General features: G+C 41.9%; 1 long non-coding RNA gene across 1 annotated transcript; it reads left to right on the plus strand.

The window, feature by feature from the left end:
• The first annotated feature begins 9,717 nt into the window (after positions 1–9,717).
• On the plus strand, positions 9,718–11,835 carry LOC111266275 (uncharacterized). The gene is made up of 2 exons (XR_002683994.2): positions 9,718–10,796; positions 10,967–11,835. It is a non-coding gene; the product is annotated as an uncharacterized LOC111266275 (long non-coding RNA).
• The last annotated feature ends 5,003 nt before the right edge of the window (positions 11,836–16,838 follow it).

A 16,838-nucleotide genomic window follows, 5' to 3' on the forward strand; every position in this document is an offset into this window, starting at 1 on the left:
ATTATTCGATAGTTGTTTTTTTATTCTGGCTCGCTGTTCATCTAGACAATATGTCCATTGTGTTATTGCTACAAATTTTCAGTGAAAGTCAGAAAAAAGGTTACACGTTGTTCAACAAGATCGTGCGCCAACTCATTAGCGCAGTGTTACCTACTTAAAAACACAAGCACGTTCTTGGATAAGCACATATAGGCGCTGAATTATCCTGATTTTAATCCGTTAGATTACTTAGTATGAAGCAGCATCGAGCGAAACTTCAACAAGTCTCAACATCACAATGCCGACTTGTTTATCCGTGCCATCAAGAAGGCGTCTGTGAAGCTCTAAAGAAGGCGTTTGAAACAAACTTGTAAGCGACTTACGATCCGAACCTAAGCTACAGTTACGATGAAGAACGATTATATTGTATAGAGAAAAAGGAAAGTTTCAGTTTAAATGCTATGCCCTATACATTAGCCATAATGACAAATATCGCCCATCTTGGATATACATAGACTTCGTTCGGCATAGTCTGTGGGAATGGTAACCCTCGCAATAACTGACGATTCGTGTAAGCTCTCATTAGAACCATTTGCGTGTTTGCCATTTTTGACTTAAAAGCTGCATTTTGCATACCGCACGAATTGCCGCTAATATATGAACAGCTTACGATGAACCAATACTGCGAGTTTCATTACTTGCCGAAGAGCTGAGACAACGGTTCCGTTTGAAAAAACGGGCTCTTGAACACTTTGTTTTTCAAAAATGGGCGATATAGATTTCTGTGGATTTGGAGTAAATGAACATGTTGGGACTTGACACGCGGTCAATGGATTTCATCGTGTTCTCATTTTTGTTTTTGGGATATGGGTAATGTTTGGACACCACTAGAGTTAAACCCATTAGCAATGGAACTCGAGCCCTACCGCGTACGACGGCCAATTAATTCTCCATTCCCTGCTTAGAAATCACTCCGCCCCAGCCCAGATCTTCTTTTAATAATCCTACAACCTAGTCAGAAAAAACGCCAGATTTTACCGGATCAGCTGACCGAGGTCACCGAAAATCTGTTTCCCGCATAACAGACCCAGCCAGGCCTTGGGCGAGATGTGAAACTGCTAGCTCGTTTAGCACGTGTATTCAATCCAATAAGATTTAAACAATCTAGCTAGTCTTATTTCAATCAGTTTTAATACACCTAAATGTGAACATACCATTTACTAATTAGAAACATAACTGTTATGGATTTAGAAAAAAAAACACAGGAATCTCAAGGAGTGGTAACGAGCCCAGCGAACCGCAAGCAGAATATACAAACGTGGGACTCTGTAATTAATATGGCTCTTGATATATCCAGTCGGTCAATGTCACTAGTCTTATCCTCATTTGTCTTAATTTACTCGGCAAGTACAACGTGAATTTTCCAAGTCTCTCGATAAGTTTGGCTCTGAGGTGTTCTAGTGCACAGCATACCGATAGTAAGTAAAAGGCGTCATCCATCCTCCGCTCTGTCTGAATAATGAACATATCCTTCTGATAAAGCCTTTTTTTATGCAAAATAAATATTCTTGAATGGGCAATGCTCAGTTTCAGGAAAATGCAGAGCTCATCTACGAATCTACCTAGCCAAGTCTTAAGGCCGTAAATGACATCTCTCAGCCTAGTTTCTGGCAAATAGGTTCGCAGAACGGCTCATTGTTATTACTACTTCTTTTATTAAATTGTACCGTATATCTTTTTTGAAGTCTATGTTGTTCTGAGATTCCATGAAATTATTCTCGCTAGTACCAGGGCCGCAGTGATGCTGATCATCAAGCATCATTTGCTCGATATATTTATAGCAAGAGTAGATAAAGCAATTCATAGTAATACTTTACATAAATATAGCGGCTGCAAGTTTGGTCCATAGCGAAACTTCAAAAATGATAGTGAACTCAGTAAATGCCACAAGGAATTCTGTTTGTTCTTCATCCGCTTTGCTAGGAAGGATGCCTGTTAAATCATTCAACGCTTTGGTTGCGTGTGTTTATGATGTGAGTGGTGCGGTCGACATCGTATGGGTACCCCATTGTAGTAGGCGAGACTCAGATCTTATAGGGATTACATCGGTTCCAACATCATCGTCTTCATTTGTTAGTCAGAAAAATTTGAACCTCAGATATCTAGCCCGAAATGCAGAAGTCATGCAAATCTTCTCCTCCTCTCAGAGTAATTGTTTCCATAAGGCGACGTGATCGGTTTAAATAGCTAACTAGCAACAAAAGCGTGGGATGAGGCCAATAAACTCAGTACTGCTAGCAAATACAGATGTATTATTTTTGAGCGAAGTAGTTTGTTCTGCCGACAGAGATCCAGTGCACCGTTCGAAACGAGTTATAGTTATCTAAACTTTATTGCCAGAGCCATATCAATTCGACCGGGCAAACCTGCTTTTGAGCATCGACGTGAGCACGCCACCTTGACGATAGCTACGATACACGAGTATTCTTATAATGATGGCTTTACTAACTAACACATGAATTATTATTTTTCTCCCTTTGAATAGATATGTTATGTTCAATTAGAAAGAAGGACAACGTCGCAGGCACATCGTTTCTAAGTCAGTGTGGAATACCACTCTTGAGCCCGTGAGCAGCTAGGAAATCTTCATGGGCGTACCGTGTTGTCGGACAGGTAGCTCCACCGCCCCGAAAAGAAAACTTTCCCCTTCTCCCTGTTTTTTTTTTTGCATCCACACCTCACTTCTTCACTTCTCATATCAATTTCAACTCTCCAAATATGGATGTTTCAGATAAAAAAAAAGAGTACATCTTCGACACCGTTTGTACTAGACGTTTTATCGAGGCCAAAACATTGCTTGACATACTCGACTTGAGTACGGTACCGACGTTGTAGCTAAAAACACGACTTAAGAGTGGTTTACCAAGAGAACTGTGTCGAAAACCTTCGCTTTCGCGTTTCACGCCAACCCTCTATGCTTGATGACGATTTCGAGTTTACATAAAAACTTGGACCTTACGTACCTAATAAACTCCTTCAATCCAACAATCAACTATCATTTCAACCGGTGTCGAACGTTCTTACAACAAGACCATACACATGTGATTAATTCAGGTGGACAACTTGGGCTTGCTCTCGTTCGCCGTCTCGCTAAAGGGCCTCTTTAATTAGAGAGGGTCGATGATGTCAATCGAAATCATCTTGTATGCAGACGACTTAGTGATGTACTGTCAAATAAGTTCCCCTATGCAATTAGCTTTAAGTTGGTTGTAGGCGGCAGTCACATACTTGGGATCTAGATGGAGGCAACGAAGTTTAGAAAGGGAAACAAGGCAGCGGTTCCTGACAGGCTTTACTTCGCCTGGTCGCATCTTGCCTATGGTTTCTTTTGTTTAGCTCTACTGGCCATTTATCCTATGCAAACAAGTTTATCCGAATAACAACAGCAGCCTGAAGAAACACACAGAACAGTGACTGCAGTCAGCTCACGCGATAAGAAGACAGCATGATCCTTAAACAAAAAGAGCGAGGAAAATCAGTCAATGCAATTATTTGCTTTATGGATTTGGTTGTCGGCAGAGGGAGGAGGTAAAATGAAGACGGACTAGTGAAGTCGTAACACGTTCTAGACTCGCATGCTGTCATTAATATTTGTGCTGATGCCATCGTTGTGTGCGAGGGGAGACAAACGCCACAAGAGAAGGTTGACGGAGTCTGTGGCTCGTTCGTCCCGCATTCGACTAACAAGGAAAAGAGTTATGCGTTATGAGGCGTCTTTAGCTGCTTAGACCTAGGGACGGAATTGTGAAAGGTAACCGTAAACGATCTCCGTGATAACCTTGCTGCTCTAGATAACTGAGAATGTTTTAAATAATTCTCTGTACTTTTGATAGCTTTTTTCTGAGTATTGATACGCATTACAGGGCGGGTTGCACAAACATTAATCTGCATATACGCACGAGTCTCTATATGCATCGCGTTATGAAGTTGTAGGCGCCTGTCTACTACTACTTCTGTCGGCTACTTCTAGACAAGACTTGTTGGGCTCGAATAAATGATTTTTTAAAATTAGCAAGCTGAAGGATGTTGAATATTCACTATATTCTGCCTCATTTGCACCTCACTCTTTTAAATAAGCTCATCATGCTTCAGCATTGATATCCTAAACTTCTGCTAAGGTTACTCACAAGTAGATGACGGTGCAGTGCCCATTTTGTAATGCTAGATTCGCGCGTGTCTAACTAATAGTGTCCTATGTTTCTTATTAACAAATATCAAGCGCCGTTGGCAACCAGGAGGCATATGGCCATCGCGGGTCCGAACACAAAAAAGGGCTGGTGGTGCTGATCGAACAAGAAAAGACTAATATAAAAGGAGTACGAACGCCGTAGATTATTAAAATTAGCATATGATACACAGATACGCCGCTGGTATAGTTACCGTGGCGTTTAATAGGTCTATTGGAAATTTCGGAGAAATCCAGCAAGACCCTCTCCGGTTAGACTCCAAATAAAAGTAGGTCCTTAGTACTAGACCTAAGGGACGACTCCTAGAACTTATTCGTTTAGAGAGAAAAACTAAAGGTACCAAAATATACTGAGTTAACTTGGCTATCAAGCTTTACTTGATTTGTCCATATGTGTACGTTTGCACAGAACCTTTGTGTAAACGTCTACGATATGGTGGCGCGGTCCCCACGGCAATGCTGCTGGCCGTCGTTTTTACGTGGCTAAACGGCTGTTTTCAAATCCTGTCAAAAACGACTACCCCCGTAGACTTCCATATAAGAAAAGGATAACATATGGTCAGGAGAACAAGTGGTAGAAAGAATTTCTGCGATAAACCAGTCCACCGTACGAGGCCCCTAAGGCTTGGGGTATGTCCACAGAATACATTATGGTGCGAACAATTACGATGGTCGAAGTTCAGTTTCTGTGTTTTAGGTCCGGTGCTATCTGAGACGTTAGGTATTCTTTAGGCGGCTGGCTCTTAGCACGAAACGAACTGTAGAACTAGATTTGAACCTAAACGACCATATGCTTCTCTGTTTAACAGGAAAATAAGTTACGCCGTGCGCTATTGCGGGAACAGCAATAGTAATCCGCATAGTGATCCGATAGTACGTATCTACTTTAAATGTTGTGCTTTAGCTTCGCTCGAACGCTATTTTCTCGACATTAAAACATTAACAGGGTGTGCTTTGATAGAACTGAAGAAGTTCAATACAAAATTGCGGTACACATTGAGACGTGTGCCCTAATGCTAATGGCTGCCATTATGATGCTCCTTAATATTGATGTTTCGGCGATGGCTTGGTGTCTGTAAATACCGTTGTTAAGGTAAATAGAGCGTACTTATTATCGCTATAACTCCCTTTCCGTGTGAAAGCCTAAATTTAGGTATGTGTATGTGTTCAGAATTTTCGCCCCAAAATCGAGCCCCTTGCGTAGAGCTGTATGTAAAAAAGGGATATTATTGAATGATAACTAAGACAAAGCACCCAAAAAGGCAAAGAATCGTCATCGGATAGATACACAGGCACTAGGAGCGCTAATAAATAGAAAAGGTTGGTAGATGGTAGTCTCTAAAGCTCCACGTAGCTTTATACGTTTCAAGTAAGCGGATCCGTGGGCTTCGACCTGTGGGTCCGTCTGCTTTGCTATTGATTGAGGTAGGCAAACTGATGTTGTGCGCGTAGTCTAACGTTAGCTATGAATTGAGCAGACGCAACAATCCTATTGCATAAAGCTTGGTAGTGTGTGACACAATATAGGTTGGTAAGGTTGGCCACCTTAAAAGGTAAACCTCAACTTACTTAGAGAACAGGTATCTTCAACGTACTGTTTGTTTCTCAGCATGCATGCTAGCATGGCTGCGTAACGTAGCAATGACGATGGTTTAGTCTCGATAGATTTTTCAGTAATTAGTATCGAGGTGTGGTAGATTATAGGTACGAAAAGCCCCTAATACCGCTCAGTATGCTACGGCTTATGTACTAGTATGGCGTGTCAAAATCTTTCAGCACCATTTGCTGAATATCCTTAGGATAATTCAAGACGAGTGAAGGTAACTCAAGGACAAAGGTCGATTCTAAATGTATTTGTCAATGCCGTTTCTGAACGAAGGCAGAAAAGCTATATACTATATGCTAAGATTAAATGAAACCTTGACTCTTTAATTCGAGAATATTTAAAATTCAACGAAAACTTATTGGCAAAGAAGTTGTTAACATCAAGCAGAAGCGCCACTTCATCAGTAAGCGATCTCATTTTGATTAATAATCTAGTAAACAAAGGTGTTAGTGAGGGAATTAAGTGCAGTCCACCTTAGTGAAACGTTCAATGAACGAATCAGAATCAAAAGGTAAAAATTCGTATTGGTTCGTGACCGATATGGTTTGTGACGTATCCTTTATGAAGCTTTATGCTGGCTCGATTTCGCATAAGAAAATACGTGTTCCATATGCAAAATATAGGAATGATCAAAATTCAATTGAAATATTCCTGAATAAAGGGGTAATGTTTCTATTCTTTGGTGACTAACGACGCCCTTAATGAAATACTACATTAACTGTGGAGTTGTATGGATTAAATACGATATACATGTCGGAACTATCTTTTTGAACCCCAGTGAATGCGATTCCATGACAAAAAAAAAAAGTACTATCGAACGACTGGACACTATATAATAAAGCAATTAACAATGTCTATCAGATATCGTTATCTCAATTTTCCGTTCAAACATATGCAGCAAGCAATTATGGCAGTTCTCCCATATTGATGACTCTTCCCATTGGGACCCTAAAAAGGTGGCCCCTTTCATTACGTATTCATGGTTTACCACTTCACTAGGGGCCGTTACATCGACTGAGCTTGATTTACCACAGTTATCACAGCGTAGCAGTTATCTTATGCAGACCCACACCCCTCGGTGATTGTTTGTTACATTTACCTGAACGTCTTTGCTTCCACACACTGCAATATACACACATAAAACATACTCATTGTTCTGAACAGATCGCACCTTGAATTAGAGGTACAATGCCCGTATAGATACAGACACAACTATCCTACTCCGCTTGTTACTTATCACGTGCGATAAAAGCATCTTTTCCTTTATGGGATGCAGATTCAGTGATAAAAAATTAAGGTTTTACGGTGGTCCGGGTATAGCTTAATGGAAACACACACCATTTTCAACCGTCGATTTTGTGCGACTGAAACTATAACTCGAATTATTTCGTCCTCGCCTTCCATAACCATCCTGTAGTGTTGCCGTTATCAGGTAGCTGGCTTAAGGCTATATTCGATGAATGTCGAACCTATATATGGATAGATGAAACCTGCATCGAACCAAAACACTTTGCACGCTGAAGGCCCATTTCAAATTTAGACACCCAAAATTAGCCTGTTTCGTGCCTGGATAATCCCTTTATAACGCTACCAAGTTTATCAACACCCAAGTCCGAACTGTTTGTTGTACTGTTCATAGATGCGCCACTTTAATCGACACATAATTTTATCTATTTAGATTCTACTGGACACTAAACATGTAAGAAAAAAATAGACTTTCCCTTGTTGTAGACACTTGAACAAGTGTCTCCAGAGATACGTACGCTATTTTCCAACGCAGACGAACCGTATATATACACGCATGTTCTCTATATTTGTGGAGAACACTGCTAAAAGTAAACCTGAGAAATATTCGTAAATGATGCCTTCTCATTAGTATCATAAGAATCAATATATTAATCCCTCGTCACTAGCGCTATCGTTATCGACCTAAAACAGATTGCTTCCGAAACCTTTACTGAGCTTTACTAAGAGCCTTAACCGCAAACCCTATATGACCCCAGCGTGAACATTTACGCCTGTATGAGGTGTCTGTATATGACCTATTAAGCATTTAACGTTGGCATATTGTGTCCGACACAGTCCCGTCCCACACGGGGGGCTCGTTGCCTACCCATCGTTGCTCTTGAAGGTGATGAGTCGTCAACAGCCAATTGTAAAGACATCAATAATAAGGAAATAGTAAGAGGTGGTTGAAGCATCACTGTACCCCTAGCTCAGCTACCTCGTGTCCACAGTTGCGAAGCGTATGATTTTTTTTCATAATAGTGTTATAGAAACACCGGTAAAAATCCCCACCCGAATAAATCATCTAGTATTCTATAGCATAAGCGTGTGTAATAATCGACTCTTGCGTGTAATAGCTTTTCATTGGGAGATGAATGTAGCATGTTATGACCATATTGGTCAGGCATTTGGCAACGGTACTATTACCTATAAGAAGGAATGATTGGAGCGAACTGTTGAAATGAATCTTACTCGCTTAACAGCACGCGATTCGCTTTGCTTCACGATATCTCTTCACGAGGATGGTCTGCCAAAAATAAAAACGTCGTCTGCTACAAGCACTGCTTACGGTATACGGAACGGCAGCATTTCAGATACGTTACAGTGAAACTCCAACGGGGCTACGAATAACACAGCACAGACAGAGGAACAGGCAAGAGGAGAACGAATATGCTGTACCAGTAGCAAGAATTCTTCTTATGGGTTATTATAATAAGTGGATTCTCATAAAAAAAGATTCTGCTTATGTGACGTTCAAACGGAATTAAGTTTCAAGGTATGTACCTGATATTTAATATACGACGAAACGCCTTATAAAGCAAGCAAGAAAACAACAACAACAACAACAGCTAAAGGGTTCCCAGACCATAACCTTCTGGGACATCTTCGTTGGGCATCAGCAGCGCAAGAAGAACTTTAAATTCATTCGATGATCAACGAGAGGTACTAACACTTTAGTCGTAGAAGACGCAAATGACAAACTATAGGTATATACATTTTTGAACGAAAAACTCTCTTGAACGAAAAAAATTTCCGGCGCCAGAAGAAACGTTCAATTTAAAAAAAATATAAACCCTTCATCAGGGATAAAACACGTTGGTACTGAAGTGTTATTAAAATGACGGTAATATACTCAATAAGAATGCCAGAAGAAGAGAAATAAGTTTCAATCAACATTATTATAACAGTACTAAAAATAGCCTCCAAAAAATTAGTCTTAGAAACACTGTGCTATCGAGAGTGTCACACAATGCAAAGAAACGACAGTTCCAAGAAAGATGATGCCCAAGATATCGCGAGCCGCCCAGTCTCTTTGAAAAAAAGAAATAGCCAGTTGAGAACGGCACCAAAAAAAGGGCTTTTCCGGCAGTACGCATACACGCACGCACGCACGCACGCACGCACGCACGTACATCGTGGCGAGCATCGCGAAGAAAGGGCGGACAAACAAACCGACGGACGAACAGGGCGACAGCCGCTCGATAATAAACGACGATAAGAATACGTCCGAAGAGTCTGCAATCTTTGGTGGCGGAGACAACGTCCAACCCCGAAACGAAATCTACCAACGCAAGAAACCACCGCCACCACCGTTCCCGCTACTGACGGCAGCATCAGGCCAGCTTACGTCGACATCGACGCACGGGAGGATCTTCTGTTTCATGCAGCTATCATCACTAAACGCAAATATATATATATATATATATATATATATATGTACTTACAACCAGATATACACATACACGCTTTCGTTGAAAAAGCATACGGATAGAAACGCGCAAATGCCGGCGACAGCGGCCGTAGCGCCAGTGGCGACCGAAACGCTGCCGCTGCCGCCGCCGCCGCCGCCGCCGCCGTTGTAGTGAGGGGGGAAGACAGAGACGGCGATGTAGAAGAGATGGCGGCAACGATGGTGATGATGGTGCGTGTGCATGCGTATGTATATCAGCGAAGTTATCTCAACTTAGCAGTAACCACAACAGCAGCAGCAGCAGCATTGGTGGCCGTAGTGAACGGAACTGACGAAGCAGAGATAGTAGACGCGCGTTCGCGGCGACAGCGATATCTAACGGAAAAAGAAATGAGAACACGGAGAGAGACGGCCATGGCATGGATGGCGACGACGACGACGACGACGACGACGATGACAACGAGAGGTCAGAAAATACAGAACAGAACCAGAAGAACGGCGAAGAAGAGGAGCTTAATCGAAGCTGCCGTGCTCCGGTGCTCCAGGGTCCCGATCAAACGACGCCTTGGTCACTGTAGTGAATCTGGCGAAGTTGTCGTATGCCTGAGGAAAACGAAGACGATTATACGGGGCAGCTGGATACCAGAAAATGGCAAGTGTATGCGCGCGGCTAGCACTAGGGGAAGAGGGCGAGTGGGTCCTGGAGATGACTTCCTCTCGATAAAGCAACATCAATAACAACAAACTAAGCACCATTACAAACGCTGGTAGGCAATAGAAACAGGCCGAAATACAGCTAAAACGGAATAAAGTGGCTCGATATCGGTGGACGACAGTGAGGTGTGGCACACGATAGGTACCTGTAATGTAATGCGGTTCGCTGATATTGCTCGACGGACCATTGGCGTCTGAAGGAAATCAAGCACTTCAGCGCTCCGGATCGAATATAACCTATACAGATATTTATAGACGATACGCATACATGTGCGCATACCGTTCTGCACCGTAAATAATCTTATATTAAATTGAAGAGCTGTACTTAGATTATCTTCTCGCACTATCAGGAGAAAGCCCTTGGAAAGGATGACAACCACTTTCACGTTTCCATTAGTGAAAAATTGAGATATATAAAATGTCCGGCGAACGCTTATTTTAAAAGCATTAACGCTCCGAATCGCAGCAGCTCTTAGACGACATGAGCTTTGAATAATCAGTGAAAAAAAAGCCCGTGAACTACATGTGTTTCTTTGTCAGACGCCATTTAAAAGGTACACCACTTGTATTATCAAAGTGATTTGACCAAAATGTCTTCCCCAGTTTGTCCACACAGCTGTGATTACCATTTGAGTAGACCGTACGCACTAATACTACTTTATAAAACATCGCAGAAGACGCTCTGTTTGCTCAGCCCCCTTGGCGATAATTGTTTCCGTTCAAGATTTTGCAGTTGCTAAAACGAGATCACGCCAGGCATGGACGATGGACATTATTTTCAGTCGGCTGCGCAGAGTACTCACGCGCCATGTTGAGGAACTCCGAGGAACTCGTAGAATTTCGAAGCAAGATACATAGCTTGATGTATTTGCTCAAGAGCTACGGGCTCGTTGATGCCTGAGATCGATCAACTGAATCGAAATAGGACTTTGGTACTTGCAGTCACTCTGGCACCGTTACTAAAAAAAGACTGACAATCAATTACCAAAACAACTAAATGTCGTTCGGTGTCTACGTGTGATGCGCACGAGATTAAACCCAGTACCCCTGCTCTTTCAAATAGTTTTTTTAAGATTAATGGGAAAATTGTGTTTAGAGGTTAACGAATTGATCGTATTTTTTTTCCTTGCAGGGTTTACACGAAAAAATCGAACTTTTATCATCTGAAATTTCCATTTGCTCTGAAGCTTACAATTTTTTCTACAATTTATGTTTCGTCACGCGTCTCTGTTCTGATTAACAGAGGAATATTTTAACTCACCGCGCGACTATATCCTAGCAGCGTGGACATTAATATAGAAGTACTCGTTAGAATATGCTTTCTCATATATATGATCAGCGTCGCGAAACGGGCCACTATTTACTGACGAGGATCATTGGGCTTGAGAAATTTTATATTTTCTAAAAAACTTTTTTTAGCTTAAATTAGCGTAAAATCGCCGTTACGTATAGTGGCTATGAAAATAATTGCGCAACTGACAATAATACTCAATTTTTCACTATGCCAAATATAATAAGACGCGATTAGAAAATGAAGTCATTTAATTTTTTGCCGTTAGTGTAGTTTGAGCAATAAATCATAAAATAATTAAAGATCTGTTTCTTCATTTGCCCGTAGGCAGCTCTTCATTGCGACTGCATTCTAGTCGCTGACGTTCGTTCTCTCTGGCCTCAACGCATCGAAAACTTTAAGTAGATAGTAAAACCTGGGCTAAAATAATTTAGATTAAATTTTTAAGTGGATCTAACCACTGAAAGCTTAATAATAAGCCTTTTAGAGTTCTCAATTGTAATGGAATAAACATGGGTCTTTTCATCAACGCTGGTCTACTAGCTCACGTTTCTTTCGATTAGGTTTACACGTGCTTATCAACTCCCGTAACCATCTTAACTAAAAGTGTGTACTTGAGGCTTTTTTAAAAAGTCTAGCAAAATGTGAATTATCAGAAGAAAGACCAAAAAGGGTTTGAATGGCAGATTTTCTGTGTGGGATTCCTCTGAACGAGAGGACATTGGCTCTAGGTACATTAAGCCAATTCAGTAAAATGCATTTACCTTTGTCTATTATATAAAGTTTATTCCATAATCGCATTTTATACGAATGTATTTCGGCAAAGAACTTTGGCAAAAATTCGAGCTGTATAAAACGGCTAAGATCCTCGATTCTTCAGCGAGGTCATACGAGAGACGCAGCGGTAGTGATACAATAGTTCGATACGTAAAGATAACCGCCGTATCAACACGTATTTTGGCGTCTCGAAGACGGTTCTTTAGCACGCGTACTATTTTATATAATATAAGGTGACAAAATTAGTCACTCATGCGGATCTTTTAAATAAGTAGTAGTTCTTCGTTATCGAATTTTCAAACTATGGTCGTCTGTGAGCAGCCAACTTCGCCATACTGCTGACAGGCAGACCTGTACTGAGTCTGGCTAATCATGTTTCTTAACAATGCAGCTTAACTTTTCCGCACTTTGCCGGTAGGATCAGTAGCAAACGCTCTTGCGTTTGTTAGTTTGTCGAGCGTGACTTGTAACTTATTTAGGTGTCGTATGTTTTATGATTTCTGAATTCTATTCCAATGAAGATATTAGTGCGTACTGAGTCATGATCGTGCCTAATATGCCATCGGATTCAAATTTACTAGTTTGCAATCTGTCATCAAGCTTTTCCCCTCGTCTGTGCTCTCATATGGCGACACCCAACTACAACACGACGACAACCTTACGTCGGTGGCTTTCGAAATACCAGCAACAGGACGCTGCTGATGGTCGTCATGGATGTGCCAGCAGCAAAAGTGCTAGCAATGACGGTGTCACTAGCGGTGTCTTCATTCTTCTATCCCATCACTCGACGACGACGGATACTCCTTCTGACGGAGGGACAAATACAAACGAAAGAAGGCATAAGTCGGTCGTTATGCACCCTCTGCTCATATTTATCGCCCGTGTGCGTGTGTGTCTGCGTGTGTGTGTGTGTGTGTGTGTGCTGCTGCTGCTGCTGTTGTTGTTGCTGTTGTTGTCCGCTGATGCGTTGTCGGCGCTGCTGCGTCCGCCGCCGACGCCGTCACCGCCCTTTCTAGACACACCTCCTTTTTCCTACCACCTATAAGCTTCTCTCTAAAAGCAGCCCCATGATGGCGGAGATAAGGGTTCCGTTTTGCTGCATAGCTTATGCAGTATAAATAACAAGGTGCAGACTACTGCAGTAGTCTGCCCCTGCCATCCGCGTGCTCCACTCGTGGTCCATTTCGAAGATACGCCGAAAAATGCACTTCGCGAACAGCTTCAGAGGCAACCGGCTCCGTTGCAGTGTTGATATATCACAGCAGCGACCGTCAACGTAATATCCGTGATTGACCTTATTTTATAATAGCACCGGGTGAAGTGTGGTCTAAATTGAAAATTCTAGATAATAAAAAGCGCGCAAGCTCTGGTGCGATTGGCAAATGCTACTACAGCGCTTTATTTGCTCGGAAAAAATTGTCAGGGAATTGGCTTTACCACAACAAAGAAACCGAACATTTTTTCTTGCACTGCTCACGTCGGGGTAGAAAGACACCAATGTATTACTTCGATACTGGTTTATCAAGCACTACAAACGCCTTTTTACATCAGTGCTGCCTCTCCTCAATCTCCAGCATAGAACCTTAGGTTTATGGAGTATAAAACGTTACAGATACAGAGTTTCTTACTGAAGTAAGCAGCTTAATATTAGCTTAATTCGGGTCTTATAAAACAACCTGCAGCTGTGTCATCAGACCGAGTTACTGGGTTATAGAATGCCCCCGTAATTATTGTTACGATGGTCTTGATTTTTATTGCTATCTTTCTCTTTGTACGTTGGTGTCGGTTTCAGCTGTTAAATACGGTGAGGAGGCGCACGCAAGCTGAGCCGGGGCGGAGCTTGTTGCCAGGGGGCAGCAGCAGTAGTCACTGAGTGGTCACCGCCATCGTTGGTAACGATAGCGACCACCACCATCATCATCACCATTACCACTACCGCGGCTGACGCTTAACAGACGGACTGCACCCATCGATCGAAACGCGTCACAGACCTTGCGCAGATACGTTTTTTTAGCAAGAAAAGTGCATAGTGTTCAGAGGCAGCACCATGAAAACTGATTAGTACCGAAAAATAAGAGACGATTTTTATTGCTTAGGACAATTGGTAAACAAGATATCAGAAAGCTTGTCAGCTAAAGGAGCTCACTGGATTCCGACAAAAAGCTTACGACTTTCCCGCACGTGTGTGTCAGTGGCATAGCAATCTCAGAGAAGTGGATGCATCGCTGACAGCATCATCGGTATACAAAAGCGACGAATCCTACGTGTATTGTTGTAAAGCTAAACATACCCTAACTAGTTAAGTTACCTAGCAGCTCGTCTCTTGTGAAACGTCGGACCAAACAAACATCCCGTTGGAGCAGGAAGAGTTCGCCTCTGGCGCCGCCGCCACCGCCACCACCGCCACCCCAACAAGATATTCATGCGTCTAGTGAAAATGATAAAAAAGAACCTGATCGTCGAAGGCAGGTTTTTCGTATCGAAACCTTTTCCGGATGTATCGTACCGTAAGAGTGACGGGTGCTAAGCAGAGGAAGTTTCTTCTTCACGACACGAGTAGCAACCCCAAAAGACGAAGCTCAACTGATCCGACCAGGTTTGTGTGCACGGGGGTTTTTTGTTCTGTACGACTGTTGCCAAGACACTGTCCTATTTCGGTGTATCCCACACAATTCTAGACGTATATCCTTCCGATCCAATGATAGGTAGAGGACGTTCGTTTAACCCGATCACTCTATCATTACGGCCGGTTATTTAAATACGGCCGTATATGGCTTTTGCCAATACTCTCTATTGTTACAAAACGGACATGTCTAATGCAGCATAAGCTAGCACTGAGATAAAGGAAAAGAAGGAACGGATAGAAGACGTGTGAGTTATTGAAATTTGCATAGAATTATTTACAGATGATGCCACAATAATCGTTAAGGGCTGCTTATCGAGCAATCCTGTTAAACAAAACAAACGAACATTTTGAACACTGACGATAGGTAGCTCGTAGTAGATACGTCATACGTGCTCCCTCAAATAGTGTTGATTACAGACAGCTAGAAAAACACCGTAATCCCTCAATACACTTTAATGGTACATTTAGCTTTGTTTTTTCTATATTTATCAACGTTTTTTAAAATCGTTAGCATCACGATTGAGGTATTATATGGAAGTGAGCCTTGCGAAAAACACGGCTAACGCTTGTGACGTTGCTGGTCAGGAGCGGCCTCTGCTCTTACGGTTAATTGTGTTTTTTTTTCCCAATGTTGTACATGATTTTTTTAAGCTTTCCGGATTCATTAAGCTTTATGGCAATCAAAAACAGGGAGGCTATAACGGCAATCTGCCGCCATGGCCTTCGTCAAACATGGCTATCGATTTCGCCGTGTTATCAGAACCTTTCGTACCATCTTACTGAGTTCAACACATAATTTCTTTGTCTTTTCAAAGCAAAGATTCCACCATATCTTTTCGAGTATTCCATTAAAAAGGTAGCATCATTCGATGCCACCTCAAGATTTTACTAAAACTAAAAAAATAACAGTAAACAATGCTCGATCATCGTATTTTTCTATTTAATTTGAATAGGTGGAAAAGTGTATTTCGCATGACGGACTTCACGTTTGTCGCTCGATTGCAAAACTAACTTCTACATCTGTCTGGGCCTATGTTAGTGAAACCTGAATGAAAACGTGAAGCAATCAGAGTGAATCTCTTGTTTTCTAAATGGATAAACGTTTCGAGAAGATATTACGCGAACGGACCACCTCGGACTATATAGGGTCACACGCTAAAAAGTTAAGTGTCTTTTGTTTTGCCTAAATAAAAACGTTATACTGTCGCGTTTATTTATAGAGTTAACTATAATTTTTGATAGAGAAGATTGGAAGGGCTTTGACCACATCAAAAGCGTTTGACATGAGCCAATAATCTATCAAGGCCACGGCTGTACTGAAGACATTTTTACGAAAAATTGGATCCTTAAATAAGTTATTACGGATGACAAGTTTTCGAGGCATAAAGGTGCACAGCCACAACAGTCATGCGTTTGACTATTTTGTCAGATGAGATGATAGACGCGTGTATTAATACCAGGTAATGTTAGCGAAGCTGTACGCTTTTTCATTCAGCTTGTGCGCCTATTAGATACAGAATCTACTAAACGCATGATAAAAATAGAAAATATAAACCAAAGAAAAGGAGGAGAAAGGGGAGGAGATTTCGTTAAAATGACAAACGCATTTTCAAGCGTTCCAGCGTTTGTCGTCTCAGCGAGGTCCACCGTCTGCTCCAGCTGCCACTGGCTCTAGCGGCAGTGGAATACGCACCGTTGGCATCTTAAACGAGCCGTTGTTTTTCCCTGTTTCTGCCTCTTCTAATATCATTATTACCTATTTTTCGTGTTTCTGTCTCGGTTTGTCTACGATTTGCTGATAGAGCACTTGTTAATCAAACGCTCCCTTTCTCGTGCTTGGATTGTCTTCATTTTGTGCGCCGAATGCCACTCAAGCGACATCGTATTCGGTCCATAGTAAAT

This window comes from Varroa jacobsoni, unplaced genomic scaffold (genome assembly GCF_002532875.2).
Source record: "Varroa jacobsoni isolate VJ856 unplaced genomic scaffold, vjacob_1.0 scaffold_112, whole genome shotgun sequence".
Taxonomy (NCBI): Eukaryota; Metazoa; Arthropoda; class Arachnida; order Mesostigmata; family Varroidae; genus Varroa; species Varroa jacobsoni.